Consider the following 17,388-nt stretch of genomic DNA (forward strand, 5'->3'; position numbering starts at 1 on the left):
AAGGCACACAAACTGCGCAAAAATATGAGTTGACACTCAAACCAAACCGACAAAACAAAGTTTTGAATTGGAGCAAGCTCCGTGCGTCAGCATGCAGCAGGCGCCATAAAAGGAAGAGGAAGGGAGATCACTCCGTGGCTCTGTCATCGAGATAGAGGTTACGTCACGTTAGGGAGGTAGGGATATTTGAATCTTTTGTTTTTGGGCTACAAAGATGGGTGTAGGTATTGTATATGCATACTAAAGTTATGGTAATTATTACTGAAATGAAATCAGATATTTTCGCAGGGCCCAACTTTCGTGGTTTCCCGATAAAACACCAATTCGTGAGTGCATGAATTCGTGGATTGCGAGTACCCACTCACACGGAAATTTATTTATATCAAGTAATAACTTCGTGGACATTTGAATCGTGGATGAAGGTAACACACGAAAGCAACGATATTTAAAAAAACAAAAAAACGATAATTATTGATTTCACAGTAGTTTTTAGCCCTCAGTTTTCGATGCATTCATCTAAAGGAAAGTTTTTATGTGATGTCACCTGAAGTGGATATCAAGCCTTTTCCAATGATTATGATGTTTATAAATGAGCTTCAGACAAGCTCCCTAAGAGTCAGGTGGACTTCGATGGTATTGTTTTAAGCAGGTGTAGCAGTTATCACATGTTTTAAAACAGTGACGAATACATTTGTGATGTAAACAATTTATTTCTTTTCCGATCTGTTAATGGTTCGTATTAGTCGGCATGTTTGGTGTCATTTTGTGCAATCCTGGTTGTTCGCGTGAGGAAGTTTAAAATTGCAGCGCAGTAAACTACCCCTAAGAAACGTCATAAAATATAGGATAAATGTTGATTTGGACATACCAATCCACACATTGATGTTCTAAGGCAGGACCGTTTTACGACATATACAGACCGAGGAGGGGGGAGGGGGTGCATATTTGGGCGTGAGTAAGTGGTGTCATTTTGTGCACTCCTGGTTATTTGCGTGTCTTCTGTTTTTCTGGACATTGAAGAAAACATTGCAAATTGCAAAACATGGGATATGCTTCCTTTCTTTCTCACTTCCCTACTCTTTTGTTTTCCCTTTTCTTAGCTGTCTCCTTAGACACATAACTCCTTTTACTGTCTCCTCAGACACACATCTCCTTTGCTGTCTCCTTAGACACACATCTCCATATGACTGCTGCTGCTGCGAAGAGTTAAAGAAACACTTTCTTATCCACTTATCTCGATATTTATTTTTACTTTCTGACCAAAAGGGACCAGCTACAGCTCAGCTGTGTGATAACCTCGACTATTTCGAAATTCAAATGTCACATTTTCCTTTTTAACATCACAATTTCCCCTTTTTATGTCGCAGTTGACGACATGGTTTACACGGGTTTGTATCAAATATCACGATTAACGTGATAACTGTCGAATAGTGACGCACGAACTTACCACGATACGTTTTGATTGATGTTGGTTGACGAAGATAATTGACAACTTTTTCGTGATCGCCAAATTGATCTCATTAAGAAAAAAACTATTTTCTCATTTTATATGAATAACAATCTGAATTGTGTATGCTCATTTATGTAAATCTTAAATATATTTATTATCCACAATGCGATTGTGCCCTCTACTTAGACACAAAAAGCGACCAAAATCTGTTTGCTGCACCCTTTGCAATATTTGGGATCTTCGTATTTCTCTCTACTTCTAAATACATTTCGTTTCCTAGCGCCTTGCTTAGCAATACCTCACTTTTGGCTTTGATGTTGAACATTCGCCCAGGCGAGGAAGGCAATAGGCTCTGTCCCCATGCCGGGACATAACAAAGTCCTTAAAATAAATTGTAATTGTTATTCCTTGCTTAACGTTCAGCTTTTTTGATAATGAAAACAACTGGTTCATCTGTTGTAAGTGTTATGTGACCGGGTGGAATGCTGTGTTGGTTGACTTCGGCATGGTATTTCAGTGCGGTAGAACTATAAAGTTCGGAGTTCGAAATACGATTTTGATTACACACCAGTTTAATCTTTGATGATAATAGATTTCTCTTGCAAAATCTTGTCTGGTCAACGTAGGTGTATACATATTATGGAAACCTGAATCCGGTTGATTTGCGTTGGCGTTGTACACCATGGAGGAAGACTTGTTTGTTATCTCATTCCTTTCCTTAATATGGTGCATATCTCAGAGTTTCTTTAGAAAACTGTTTGGCGTCAACGGTGCAGATTGACAGCATATTTCATCTTGTATACAAATCAGCATCTATTAATGAAGTGTACTATTACTATTGTTGTCTTTTCCTCTTTGACGAACGTCATTTGTATTTTTATAACTCGACAGAAAGCATGTTAGATTTATTAATTCAAGTATTAATGAAGAGCTATTTGACCAATTTGAAATTTCATTTCCTTGTGATTGATGGTCTAAACATTTGACACAGAAAAGAATCCTAATGCATGTTGGCATGATTAGACTTTATTTGGATCTTCCCGATTTTCATGCTGTGTCCAATGTTTATATCAACAATTTAACTGGCTCCAATTGCAATATTCCCAGTGGCTAACTAAACATCTAACCAATAAACCGTTTGAACCTGTATGATCTTGGTATTTAAGAAACTTGTTCTTGAATTAAAAATGAAGGCAATATGCTACCACAAATGAAGATAGAAAGAACGACAACACCGCTGGGATTTCGCAAACACATTTACTTCTTGTATTTGCGTTTTCAGTTAAATCTGACCAGGTGGGAAAATGTGGTAGGTGGCGTCGGCATGGTATGTCAGTGAGTTAGCTCTCTTTAAGTCGGCAACACGTCTGTGCTATCTCAAAGAAGGCAACTTCACCAACATGCCGCCCACAACACATCGTAAAAACACATTAATGAACATAGAGCCGGAAAAACCAAAGCAAACCAAACCAATGCTTAACCAGGCTGTTTACTCGTGTTATCGTGAAAGGGTCGGTAAACAATTATAAGGATAATCGATAAGAAGCAATACCAATGTTGGACATCTTTTAAAGCTATGTAACAACACGTTCTAAATATGAGATCTTGCTGAAAGCCTGAAATGTGCTTAATAGTTTTACAAGTTATTGTTAGTGTAACACATTATAACGTATTTATCATTGATTATTTAAAATGTATAGGGATCATTAGATCCAGGTAATTGCCTATCGTAAGGTTATTATGGAGATAATTAATTTAGTTTTTGACATTTTAAGGGCAGTAGATTCACTCTTTATTAGCTATAAATTCAACCTTAAAACATGACAGTGTGTTTTGCTTAAAATGTCACTGGTTGCAATCTATCATAGCTAATAAATCATTATTTGGTATTCGCTCTCGCAACCAATGGCGGCAAAAGCAGAGAGTATCCATAATTTTCATATATTTTTTACGGAACTATATATAAAATACACGTTATCAATAATTAAATAGACAAACAACTTATCACGTATTCAAAAATATACCAATGTGTATCGTAACCAATAATAATATTATACTGAGCATTGAATATTGAGAATAAAAGGATTCATAAACATACATTTGATCGGTGATCTTAGGCTCGAATAACCGACACTTAAATGACTCTACTAATTATCGATATTTTCAACATACAAATACACTCATCGAAGAACGTGACGAAATAATATAAAACACATCAATGAGCAATCGCAACGAGTTATTATATCACTGACGGTGATGGCTGGAGCAAGACAATGATTTTATACAATATGTGCTAATAACGGTCTGATGAGCCTTGTCAATAAGCGGGAAATGTTTCCTATGCCGAAAAGACAGTTGTTGTTCCATCAAATCTGATTTCATGATCCTACCCAACATATTATATTTGTATTGTTTCGTCCCGTTTATATATCAATAAAAATAATAATAATTCGAGGTTCGTATATACCACTTTATCAAAACCTATCAATGAGCAATACTTAAACCTAATAGTTGGGAAGCAAGTTATAACAAAAGTTTTGAAGAATCATCAAAAACGATNGATTAACCCAGCCTCCCCCCCTCCAAACCCAACCAAACCCACAAGCATTCCTTGTTAATGATATAAATATTTATGCATTTGTTATAGCAATAAGTTTAAATATATGCACATCGGTAGGACGATAAAACTTTTTTTTTTTAAATCAGCTATTAATTATGATATGCGATATATAATAAAGATTTTTGTTTTTTAACTAATGAATATAAAATTTATTATTCAATATTATAAAAATGCAAAAAGCTAATTAACGACAACAATGATATACATGTATGATCGTATGGCTAATCTAAATAGCATATCACAACAAGTTTAAGAAGCGAATTCAACAAAATAATGACTAATAAGGTTATCTCGAAGGCACGGCAAAGTAAATCGCGTGATTCTGGCAAACAATAGCGTCAACATGGAAATTGAAATAACTTCGGTTTGATTTATATAAATGTGCATAAGCGAATAGGGAATAGTTATTACCTATCAATAAAAATGGAATCTACCATATGCAGGTATTGGGAATAGGGAAATTCTACCAGGGGTATAGAATGTAGTTTTGAATCAAACTTTGCCAATGGGTCCTTTCCTACATGCTAACATTATGATTGTATCATTTGTTCTCACTTTTTACCTGGGATTTTGTTAAAATCGATAATGACATTTCAAAGGAACAATAAATATATTAATAATGGATTTTTTTGATATCAGTTCAGTTCAAGTAAGAACAAATTTGGAGACAACAGGAAAAGATTATGGAATACCTAGATCTTATTTAAAATCAAAGGGATTTGGATGGCCAAACAGCAAGTTTCTTGCATTATTGTTTATTTTCATGAGGCGATGTCAGATACAGACTGTTTTGGAGGTGGATAAAGTTTGCTGACTATAAAATGAAAATTTAACTACGTCACGCACCATATCGTTATTACGTCACGTTTCAAAATGTCAACCGCCAACGTACAATTGTACTGAACATCTTGAACTCAAACTTTTGGTTTTATGCACTCTCTTGTTAAAACTTAAATTTAAGGTTTATCCAGAAACAGGCGTTATCGGGTTCTACTACAAGTAATATAGTTATCCAATATGGATGTTTCTTTCTGACAGTGTAAAGAGCTGTGGCGCGTAAGGTACGCTGAACACCTAATTCACGATTACACTATTAATGACCACGTGTTTACATGCATTTGGTGATTTAGTGTCTAAAAATAGTACATGTTCGTTCACTTCTGTAGCAGGTACTTTGGTCAACGTTCATATAATAATTTTTGCATGATATAATAAATATTATAGGGAAATTACAATCGTACCCGGGTTATAATGAATTCCTCAGGGTAGAACATGTTCTTTTAATGTAACCCATATGCGTTACTGTGACCCAAAAATATCCCCGTTATGTAGTGAAAACAATCTATAGGTCAAATCCATACCACCACATTACATATCGTGCAAAAACCATCATTAGATCATTTTTTATTTGAACTCACATATTTAATATAAAGAATAGGTCCAAAGATCAGATTTTTTTTTATCACGCGCGTTCAATGCCGTCATTGCACCAAGAATGAAAACACTTTGAAACAATAATATTTATTTTATGAATGCAGAGTAGTCGTTAGTTACTGGAATGATTTCAAGCAATGGCTGTACACAAAAACCAATAAAAACATAAAACTGAACAATAATGATGTCATATTTGGAAAAGCAAAACATAAACAGGATATTAATGCTCTAAACAGTATTTTGCTGATTGCTAAACACCACATTTATAAACAAAAATTAGAAACTAGTAGACCCAATATTGCGTACTTTAACAGAGACCTGGGAGACTACATTAGGATAGAACAGGAAATTCACAAAAAGAATATGGATTACAACAAGTTTGAAAATAAATGGTTCCAAATAGTCTAACTTAATTGCCTTCTAGACATGATAGCGGTATTAAGCATTTTGTACATGAGTGAATGGATGCATGAAAAATATATGTTATGTGTATAAAATTAAAAAATGTCATTTTTTTACAATAGGTATGTATTGGTACTCCAGTTGTAATAGACACAGCAGCATATGCATATATAATCGAACAAAAGTATATCTTCGCTCTTTAATGCAGAATCTGAGTTTAACAAATTTACGGTCAAATTAAAACATTCTCTCGCATTGATGTACTTCATTGTAAAATTGTGTTGTCATTGCCATGATATTATGCAAAAAGGAAAAGCAAAAAAGTGTCAAATCAAAAAAGAATGATAACACTAACGTTTCGAAGAAAATAAGCCCGGAAAGACTCGCCTCCATAATTTCATGAAGGCGTTTGACAATTGACATCATGCTAGCGTTTATATCGAAACCACGGGCTATTTCACTTTTGGGTTTTTTCCCATCCACTGGCTGTATTGTATCCAATTTTTGCCCGATTGTCAATTTTTCCGTTTTCTGGATGGCCCCTTCGAACTAATGCTATCAAAAGGACCTTTCAATCCAACATACGAAATAACGATTAACACCGTTTGTAATAACATATAATCGAGTGAAACATAACCAGTACAAAGGGGTGCCGCCCCGACACGGGTGATTTACCCTACCTTACTATTCATTCGGGCTAATGACCGTGACCAGGTGAGCTACTGTTCTAACCGGTATTGTTGTAACGCAGTTAGTGGTCACGGGAAAAAAGCAGAAGCTTTCAATAAAAGCGGTTTTTCAATGTTACCAGGTTCAATGTAACCATACAATGAAAATATAGAAAACCAGCCGGGGATTTTATTTTCTCTCAAATAAAGCGATATCTCAATGTATCCAAGCTCAACGTTAATGGGTTAGACTGTAAAACCCAGGTGGTATAAAAAAATAAATAAAAATAAATAAGATCAGTCTGTGTTAACATATTAGGTTGTATAATGATAAAATATTGTTCATAGCAACGTTTTCAAGGGGGACCTTTAACGTCTATTGAAGGTAGAAAAAAACGTGTGTTCGTCATGTTACCTAAAAATTATAAGCTAAGCATAATAAAAACAACAACACATAAATGTAGGATTGAGTTAAGGTATTATTTCGGACGCGGGCTCTGTCAACCTAGAGATAACAAAACAAGCGCGTTAACCATCTAAGCTACCGATTGCTGTGATCAGATTTCTAACATTTCATGTCTTGGTTCAGGATGACATTTTATAACCTGATAAAAACTTGGTCTTATGTTTGCAATTGTTATGTACCAGAACTTGCCTGTACCACTTTTGAGAATAGGTTTTACATATTCAAAGAAGAATGACTCAGTTCAACAGCCCAAACGTCGGTACCTGAATGCGGTGTAAGTTAAAACGCTAATAAAGTAGGGAATAATCCTATGCTTTATTGCATATTGTCCAAAGCGGCAACTTTGACGGCCTGTAAAAATGAATGTGTTGCACATATCGAAATGTTCTTAATATGGATATGCGAATATTCCGACTTTTCGTATTGCAGAGTTATCTGTATCTTGTGTATTCAAGATGGGCTACAGGGCTTTTATAAGCATGTTTTCTTTCTTTAAGTTCTTTTGCAACTGTATGTACATGTAGTAAATGTGTTTAACGAAATGATACATCACCTGATACGAAAATAACCAACTTAATTTAGATGGATTATAATGCATATAAAAACAAATATAATATGTTATAAAAAAAGCCATGAATCAAAGCCATACTTACGTAATATTCTGTAATAAGAACGCGATAAACATTCCCATATGCATTAAGAAGACCTAAACTACAACGATCCATGACGCTCTGCAAGGAGATCTCTAGCAATACCTCATACACTATAGGATAAACACAAATGTGTCAGCGTCGTAGCTCGGATCGATGAAATATTGAGGTAAGTTCTCTTCTAGAATAAAAGTATGCTTCTTATAGAGACAATTACTTAAATGTGTCATGCCTTTTCTCTCCAAAGACACCCGTAAATCATAGTTGATGACTGTTAATTGACATCTGGTTAATTGTTGACATTTTGATTCGCAGGGATGTTTGTATAATGGATACTTAATGGAGGAACATGTGACCGAAATTTGTTTAATATACTGGTGTACTTCTCCTTGTCAGTTTACAATGGTCGCCATATAAATCGTTCTTCTATTCAAATTTTGTCCTAGTCTTAGAGTTTGAATAATGTTTTAGTTGATTCTTGATATCATCTTGTCTTATAGCATGTAATTTGAAGGTAAAGAGACTGTCTGCCGGCCTGAAATCCCTGTTGACAATTTAAGAGGGAAACCGATTTATTCCGGAATATAACCAACGTTTTTTATCACTTTGCAGCTGATAAGTATACGATACGACGCAGGTTAGGTACATTTTAGTTTACGTCCTTTTAACAGCTATGGTCATTTCAGGGATTCCAGAGCTTGATCATGGAGAATCCAGAGGAAAACTACCGACCTTCGACCAGCGTCGGGTGACTGTCCAACATAGGTCTCGAACAAGCAACAAAGTGGTGGAGGGTTTTTGATCGTATACGATCAGACGCTATAACCAATCGGCCAACGCGGCCCCTGATGTATATTTGAACCATTTACAATCTGCAAACTACAAAAGAACGTTATCAACAGCAATGAGAGGTAGTGACACCACAGCAGATTGCCATCTCTTCTCATATTACCAAAGCTCCAAGTATTCAGGTTTAAAATTTATGTATATTACCCTGGTTTGAGAACGTGACATTGCTTTGGTTCAACCTATATTTACATAGTGTGTATCGTCTATGGTAGCAGTATACAGTAGAGGGTTGTGGCCATGAGTGATATTTTTGTTAAAAGGCTAAACCCTGTATAATGATATGTAAAAAAAATATAAAAATAAAACTGTACTAAAATTGGTATAAGCATGATAAAGTGGGCTATGTGAGCTTCACATTTGTAAAAAAAAGAAGATTTATTTGGTTCGAGGATAAAATTTTGGCCATAATCCGAAAGGGTGCCTACACATGAAAAAGCTAGCTTTACAGGAGGGAACATTTTGACAACAACACACGACGCAAAATTACAAAAAATCAAGTTTTACAACTTTACTGGGACCCAGATAATTCTGCAACCAGGAAGGTAATCTTTAATTTCAGACAGAACTTAGGGAAAAAAATACTAGTTGCGGGGGTCAAATTTTGGGTCAAAAATAGCAAATTTTTGCATTTTTTGGTAACTTTTGATGTGGTAACCATGGTTTTCACACAAGTGTCATACATAGAAAAAAGAGGTTTATACACTTCTCAGTACTTTATATGTATTGTAAATGTAATGCAGCTTACAAATATATATACATGTATACATGTGTTGTGTAGGGTAAATCCGCTGTGTTTACGTTTCCTCGACATGTGCCTTGTTTATCAGAGTCGGGCCATTTCTACTGTATACTGCTACCTATGAAGCACAAGATGCTTACCTCTCCGGAACTCTTGGTCACATACCTTGTATTTTTTTCAATGGTTTGCGTATATATATTTCTTTGTATTTTACCATTGTTACACCACAAACTTGATTTCATTATGTTTTTTTGTTAAATTCATTCTTTGATGAAAAATATAGCACGTTGCCTTTCTAACAATAAGGGCTATGGACAAATGAATTGTTATTGTTGTTTTTTTCTCAAACATTTTACTTCACAACATTCGAAATGTTGATTGAGGTTTACGATTATAAAATATTACGCGATTTCTCTCCTTAAGTAAGCAAGCTACACGACACATTATCAATGTTAAGAGTTATTTCAAGGTAATTAACATATTTGTACAATACGTCACGTTTTGACCGATAACGGAAATAAATCAGTATCATATAAACTACGTCTGTTCACAATATACAAACTAAGTTTATGCATAATAGGCTCTGGAGAAACTTCATTTTAGTTTTCGAGAGTTCGCGATTGGCAGGTTGTTCCCGAGTTCGTCTGCGTTTTTTCTTTATTGGTGTCTCCTAGTATGTCGAATAATGTAAATGGCGGTGTCTCCCTAGGTATCTCTGCTAGTTTATGTAGGCTTTAATGTACTTGCAACAACTAAGGTCAGACGGGTGCCAGGGGAGGCAACGCTGCAAAATAAGCGTACGGAAATGAGAGAGAAAAAAAAACATTTTGCATTTTTGCTTTTTACGACATGCAATTAGAAACAGCAGGCATATTCTTCCCCGGTTCTCTTTCAGAACACTGTGTGAAAATTAAAACAAATTTTTCGTTTGAAGAAGCTAAATATGAATTTAAAAATCAAGCCCGGAAAGTTTCGCCTTTGTGGGTTGTCAATCACTCTTGAATTTCTATGATTCAACATTCTACCTTAAGGCGAACAATCTCGGTTTAAAATTCAGGCATTTTAGTTCTGTCCACAATGTTTCCTTATTATCCAAATGACACGTGTTCGATTCCGGACTATTTACATTGCCTTTCGCCTCTCTTGGAAAATAAAGCTATCACAGTAAGAGAATGAAGGCGTTCTTCAGTTTGGTTTGAGCCTAAGCTTAATGTAAAGAGTGAAAAAAAGGCAAAAGTTCGATAAAAGACATATTTTTTCAAAAATGGTCAAAAGATGCTTCGAATTCTTCAAAACCTATATTCTGTTATTTCTACTTCTCTGGTAACGGTTATAAAGAAAGGAACGTAAGTTACAATGAGAGATATCATTGCCAAACAAAAAGATATACTGCTGGTAGCAAAATACAGAGACAGTTGTAACAAACCGACAGAGACACAAAGCGAATCACTAATTTATAAAACTGATAGACAATTGCAACAAATAGGGAACCTTGCAAGGATCAAAGAGGGTTGCAGAGGAAAAAGTAATCCATTATTGCTACGGGTCAAGAAGAAAAACGTCGTATTGCAATATTTCACCTTTTTCTATTTTTATAAAATGTTCAATAAAATTACTAGTCTTACGATCAAACGATCGAGCTAAAGAGAAGTTCTCTCTAGCCGAGTCACATATTGCGGCTAGTATTTACCAGGGTTACATACATTCTCTCTGCATTGTCATTAAACGAATTTACAAAAAGCAATAAGCAATAAATGTCAAACTAGCATGTGATCGTGACGTTTTTTACAATTGTGAAGTCATAATAACAAAACATTGGGTATTGCTGGCTCAGACTGTTCAATTAATTACAAATCTGTCTCAGAAAAGAATAACAGTTATAAAGGATTTTGATATAAATCAGCTATCGAATACATATGTTAAAAATTTGTAACCAGCGTATTATATTTTCTTTTGATAGGTGTTAAGTTCCTATATTTCTAGAAAAACAACCAGAACGCCTTTCCGCTCGCACTTTGTTCCTTTTCAAAATCATGCGTGTATTACAAAAAGCAGTAAGAGCTAGGCTTTTGATTTAAAACCTATTTTCATGATGTAATACTTACCATAACTTTAGTATGCATATACAATACCTTCACCCATCTTTGTCGCCCAAAAACAAAAGGTTCAAATATCCCTACCTCCCTACCGTGACGTAACCCCATCTCGATGACAGGGCCACGGAGTGATCTCCCTTCCTCAACCCCCTTTTATGGAGCCTAAAGGCAGCCTGGATGAGGAGGCAAGGGAAGGAATACAGGGTGGGACTCCATAAAGTTATGGTAAGTATTACATTATGAAAATTGGTTTTACTTCAAAAACCTCAATTTCATTTCAGTAATAATTACCATAACTTTAGTATGCGAATTCGTCTTACCGTAGTGGAGGCTTCGAATCCAGGCAGACCAGGCTGATGGAACAAACTCGAGACATGCTCAAGGTAGGGAAAAGGGTCAAGTAACCCCCCTAATTAAGCCCCGTGAAACGAGCAGGTGTACCACCGTGGAGGAACAGCCACAGACTGTGCAACCACCACCGGTCCAAGGTAATAGAATCCATCAGAATGAGAAGCCAAGGACCGGAGATAAAAATCCGTGAAGGGAGTCTGTCCGCGCCAGAAAGCCGCGGACATGACCTCCTGAAAGGGGACCCATTAAGGAGGGCCCATGACCCAGCAAGGGCCCTGATCTCATGAGCTCTCACCTTATACAACGCCCGAACCTGATCATCTGAGTGATCGTAACCGTACTTCATGACCTGACAGATCCATCTAGACACTGACTGAGAGGAGATATCCTGCTGACCCTGCTTAATTGGCAAAAACAGACGAGATCGAGGGCAACAAGGAATACCACCTTGTAGGTAACAAACTTCAAGGAGGCGGACGCTAAAGGCTCATAAGGTGCTCGCATCAGCGATTCAAGCACCAGTGGCAAATTCCACTGCGGAGCCAACTGCCGGACCCTAGGCCAGTCCAACCAAAACCCCCTAATCAAGGCAGAAAGAGAGAAGGACGAGCCTACCTCCGACCTACCATGAACAGAGAGAACACTAGCAATGGCCGTGCGATAACCAGCGATAGTGCCAGGGGCAAGATTGCGGTCCCTAAACAGCCAAAGACGGAAGTCCGCAATCACCTGGACAGTAGCCTTGATCGGATCAACCTTCCTGCCGACACACCAATCAAAGTAAATCTTCCATCGGGACTGGTAGACGGCAGATGAGGAAGACTTAATTGATCGAGAGATGCGATCTGACACGTCCCTAGAAAAGCCCGCCTAAGCGAGGCCTCCTGAAATAGCTTTCACGCGTAAAGGTGGAGCGTCTCCGGACGAGATTGCATCGTCCTGGACCGATGCATGCATTCCCTTCCAATCCAGAGACAGAGCGTCCACAGCCCAAGCCCTTGGATCTGAAACCGGAGAGACAAACGTTGGCAACTGATTGCTCAGTGAAGTGGGGAACAGGTCTATGTGAGGCCTGCCGACACCTGACAAATTCCCTCGAAAATCGAGGGATTCACTTGCCACTCTGTCAACACCGGCTGGCGACGCCTGGAAAGAGTATCCGCCAGAACATTCAACCTGCCTGGTAGATGCTTGACACAAATTGTCAACTGCATTTCCTGACAAAGAAGAAGAATGCGGATAGCGAGGGCACACTGGGTGTGAGACCTGGTTCCCCCCTGTCTCTCCAGATACGCGACAACTGTAGTGTTGTCCGTAGCCACACCAACCACCTTTGAATGCAGGATCTTCCGAAAAGACTGCAGAGCCAACATAACAGCCCTCATCTCAAGCACATTGCTGTTCCCCAGACCACTCCCCCGGCCGGCAATGCCCGTTGAGGTAAGCTCCCCAACCTGTCATGGATGGATCCGTGTACAGGGTCATAGTGGGAACCGGCTTGGACAAAGGAACCCCTCGGAGCCAGGCTTCCCAATCCCTTGAATTAGGGACCCAGTTGGCAAGGAGAAACATCTGGAGAGGCCGGATGTGAAGTCTCACTAAGGGGACCACATCGGCCAGGGCGTTGAGATATCCCAGAAAACTGAGAAACCAACGTAACTGGACTTGAGACCCGCCGATGAAGGTCAGAGCAAAAGCCCTGGCCTTCTCGAACTTCTCCATCGGTGGAAGGGCGATGCCCTGAACCGTATTAATACGGTTCCCCAGAAAAACAAAATCCTAAGATGGGGAAACCTCCGACTTTTCTCTGGAAGGAATGAAGCCGACCTTGAGTAAGAGTTTCAGAACCAACCGGGTGACCTGCACCAGAGACTCTCTCACTAGGTGGATCATGAGGGAGTCGTCGAAATAGATGTGAACATCTATTCCTCGAGAGTGCAGGAATCCCACGACCACCTGCAGCAGCTTGGTGAAAACCAAAGGTGCAGTCGTGAGCCCGAACGACATGGCCCGGAACTGGAAGACCTTTCCGTTGCAAGTAAAACGGAGGTACTTCCGTGCCGACTTCTTGATGGGGATGTGGAAGTAGGCGTCCTTCAGATCTACTGAAGTCGCCCACATTCCCTCTCTCACGGAGGCGATAATACCCCGAGGAGTCTCCATCTTGAAGTGAGGAGAATCTACGTGCTTGTTGAAGGCACTTAGATCTATGATGGAACGCCACGCCCCGACCTCCTCCGAACCAGAAACATTCTGGAGTAGAACCCGGGAGTGCATACCTACATAGGAACCTCCTCGACCGCACCCTAGGTAAGCATGGTCCTTACTTCCTCCTGGAGCGCCAGAGCCTTTTCCGGATCCCCCGGTGGAGGAAAAAAGATTGGCTTTGACGCTTAGGGCGGATCCCGCACTAGCGGAATGCCTAACCCCTCCTTGACCACAGACAAGGCCCATGCGTCTTCCGTAATTTCCTTCCACTCTGGACGGAAATCGGAAAGACGACCCCCCACAGGAAGAACTGGTCGAGGCAGATCGAGACCTTGCCAGGCAAGAGAAACGTCTGCTGACCCGAAGCCTAATCCTGCGGGAGAAGGACCTAAGCTTGAGCCGAGAGGACTGCAGTCCCCCGGCTAAACTCGTCGTCTGACACGACCAAGGAGGGAAGAAGTGAGTCAGAAACCCTTCTTCTTACCCCCAGGAGGGTTCTTACCCTTCCTACCTTTCCATTTATTGCCCTTGAAGGGAGGTTTATACTTTGGCTGCGCTGAAGACTGCGGAGCCGACGGTTTAGCCTTCTTCTAAGGAGGCGCTGACCCCTGCGAGGTACTGGCCTTCCCAGCCTAAATCATCTTCACCAGAAGTGCAGAGGCGACCGAGTCCTCCTTCAAATCCTTCTGAACAGAATTAAGGGCCCCTCCAAAAAGAGTGGACCCAGAGAAGGGGGCAGTCAACAATCTGGAGCGGTAAGGCTCATCGATTGGGAGGTTTTTCAAAACATTGACAGGCGATTACACCTGTAAAGCTGTCCTGGATGTCGGCTTGCTCCGTCTCGGTAATCCTACCATCAGGCAAGTCGGATACCCTATACAGACAAACCGTCAGGTAGTCTATATAAGACAGAATCTGAATGGAGAGACGCAGTAGTCTCTCCATCTTGTGGTGTTTGGGACCGAACACCACCTGGTCCACCGATTTACCGGGCCAGGTTGCAAATTCCCTCGATTCCAGCTTAGCTGGTTGAGGGGCAGGCAGGCCATCATGTTTGGCATAGTCAGTGGCGTGCACCTCCGACAAATCGCCAGCACTGAGCTGCAACCCAGCATACCCAGGACTACGGGTTGAAGAAGAATTCTTCTCTGAAACCCGAGACTGAGCGGTGGCATGAGCTGAAGACACAATAGTGCCTTCTGACAGAGAGCGGTCCGACCGAGCGGACACCCGAAGAGCCACCAAAGAACCAAAAAGGGTGGTGGACTCGGGGACAGATGACGCCGAAGGTGGTGGGCAAACCTCCTCCCCAAGAATCCGGGAACCGTCGGCCCTAAGGCCCCGCATACCGGACAACACATGCTGGGCCTCAACCTCAGCAACCTCAGTGTCACCCTCACCCTGGACATCCTCCTCAGAGGGCAAGCCCTCCTGAGGACCGTCATCAGACGACCATCGTCTATATCCGAGCAACCAGGAAAAAGATGAACAACATCATCGTCCTCTGCCATACCCACGTCCTCAACGTCCATAGCCTCCACACCATCCAGACCAAAAGCCTCGGGCGGGGGAAATGGGCCAGTCAGAGGGAAACCCATATCCCGGAGGATAAGGAAAAGGTCCTACGGGTTGGGAGTGACCCCAGAACAGGCCAAACTGGCCTGCCTGAGACTGGGGCTGTCCGCCACTCCCTCCAGGTGGGAACCCGGACAGTTACGGGCTTACCTACTAAGCCCGTAACTGCCGGGATGCTACCGCAACCCATAACCATCCGCAGGCTGGTTAGGGCGGCCCAAGGATGTTTGCCCGCTGGCACCCGTATACCCCTTATCCAGGTAAAAACGGAGGCCGGAACCCGGCCCCCTGTCCAGCAAACCCAGCAAACCCAACAAACCCAAACCCCCGGGCCGGACCTAATAGGACCGGGTCCGGGTTACTGACCGGGAGGGTAAGCTTGACCAGTATTGATGCCGGGATTAGTGAGCTGCGCGTCACTAATCTCGGTAGACACAGACAATCCCGAAAGGAAGTCTGTCGTCACACCAGGACCTGAACCCGAAAGAACAGGCCCGGCACCAACACTGTCCCCAACGACAACACCACCTGGAATGCTGGGATCACTGACTCTTGATCACTGACAGAGTCAGTGACCGGCGGCCGGTAGTCCCTACCCGAAGGCAGGCGTGAAAGCTTACGGGCATTCCCGGCCAATTCGACCCTTGGCTGTGCCAGAAGGACTTGTCCTGAGATTTAGTCTGTGAACAAAGTTCACAAGGCGAAACCTCACTGCAAGGACGACACTGGGGACACGCATCATGAGGGTCCCGTTCCACGAAGAAATGGGAACACCCATGAGCCGTCCCCCGTCGCTGTTTACAAGCAGATAAACACGGGGGAAAAAAAAAAAAATACGATAGTACAAAGTACGCAACGTAGAAAAAATTTCACCCGTAATATAAATCAGAAAACGGTTAAAATAAATAACGTTTGCCGAAACAAACAACCGTCACTGAGATAAACAGAGGTCGGAAAATTTCACACAATAATGGCGGACCGCGTTGCACACCACCGGCACACGTCGAGTAAAATAACCGGCCGTAAAAGGCACAAAAATGTTTTTCAACAACAAATAATTATAGTTATAAGGGCAGATGGGTATAAAGCACACAAACTGCGCAATAAAACCAAACCGACAAAACAAAGTTTTGATATGGATATGGGTCAGCAGGCAGCAGGCGCCATAAAAGGAAGAGATCACTCCGTGGCTCTGTCGTTGAGATATGGGTAACGTCACGGTAGGGAGGTAGGGATATTTGAATCTTTAGTTTTTGGGCTATAAAGATGGGTGTAGGTATTGTATATGCATACTAAAGTTATGGTAATTATTACTGAAATGAAAAGATGAATTCAGGAGCATTATGTCGGGAAATTCACTTCTCAGTGAAACTGTTCTAGTAACCAAATACCGTAGTCAGGAATACACTGGAAAGGTGATCAAGAACGATTGTGTTTATCACTTTCAAATGGGTGTCCTGTTTTATATAATAGGGATGGATCTGGTGACTTGATGTTGCTATAGGCGAGATTCTTTTTTGCAAGTGCCTCAGTTTATAACCTGAAACCGCTTTGTTTGTATAAAAGATTAGGTCCTAATTACTACCAGTGGTAGACACGTTTAGATATGTGCATGCTATCTCCCTTCGCATTGATTGATATGAAATTTTCTTTGTAAATTAATAAGAACAATTTCACTTCCTCCAACAGAAAATTTGAATTGTATTGAAGGTGACCGCAATTCTAGAACTGGCGATTATTCAGGCTTGAAGGAATGTCAGTGTCCGAGATTGGCCGTAATCTATTTTTGCTTGAATTTATTCTGTCATTTTATAAATGAAAAACAAGTTTAAGGACAAATTATCTGGCTTTAAATGTGTACAGTTATAACGTTGTAAAGA

Source organism: Mizuhopecten yessoensis, unplaced genomic scaffold, assembly GCF_002113885.1.
Source record: "Mizuhopecten yessoensis strain PY_sf001 unplaced genomic scaffold, ASM211388v2 scaffold6169, whole genome shotgun sequence".
Taxonomy (NCBI): domain Eukaryota; kingdom Metazoa; phylum Mollusca; class Bivalvia; order Pectinida; family Pectinidae; genus Mizuhopecten; species Mizuhopecten yessoensis.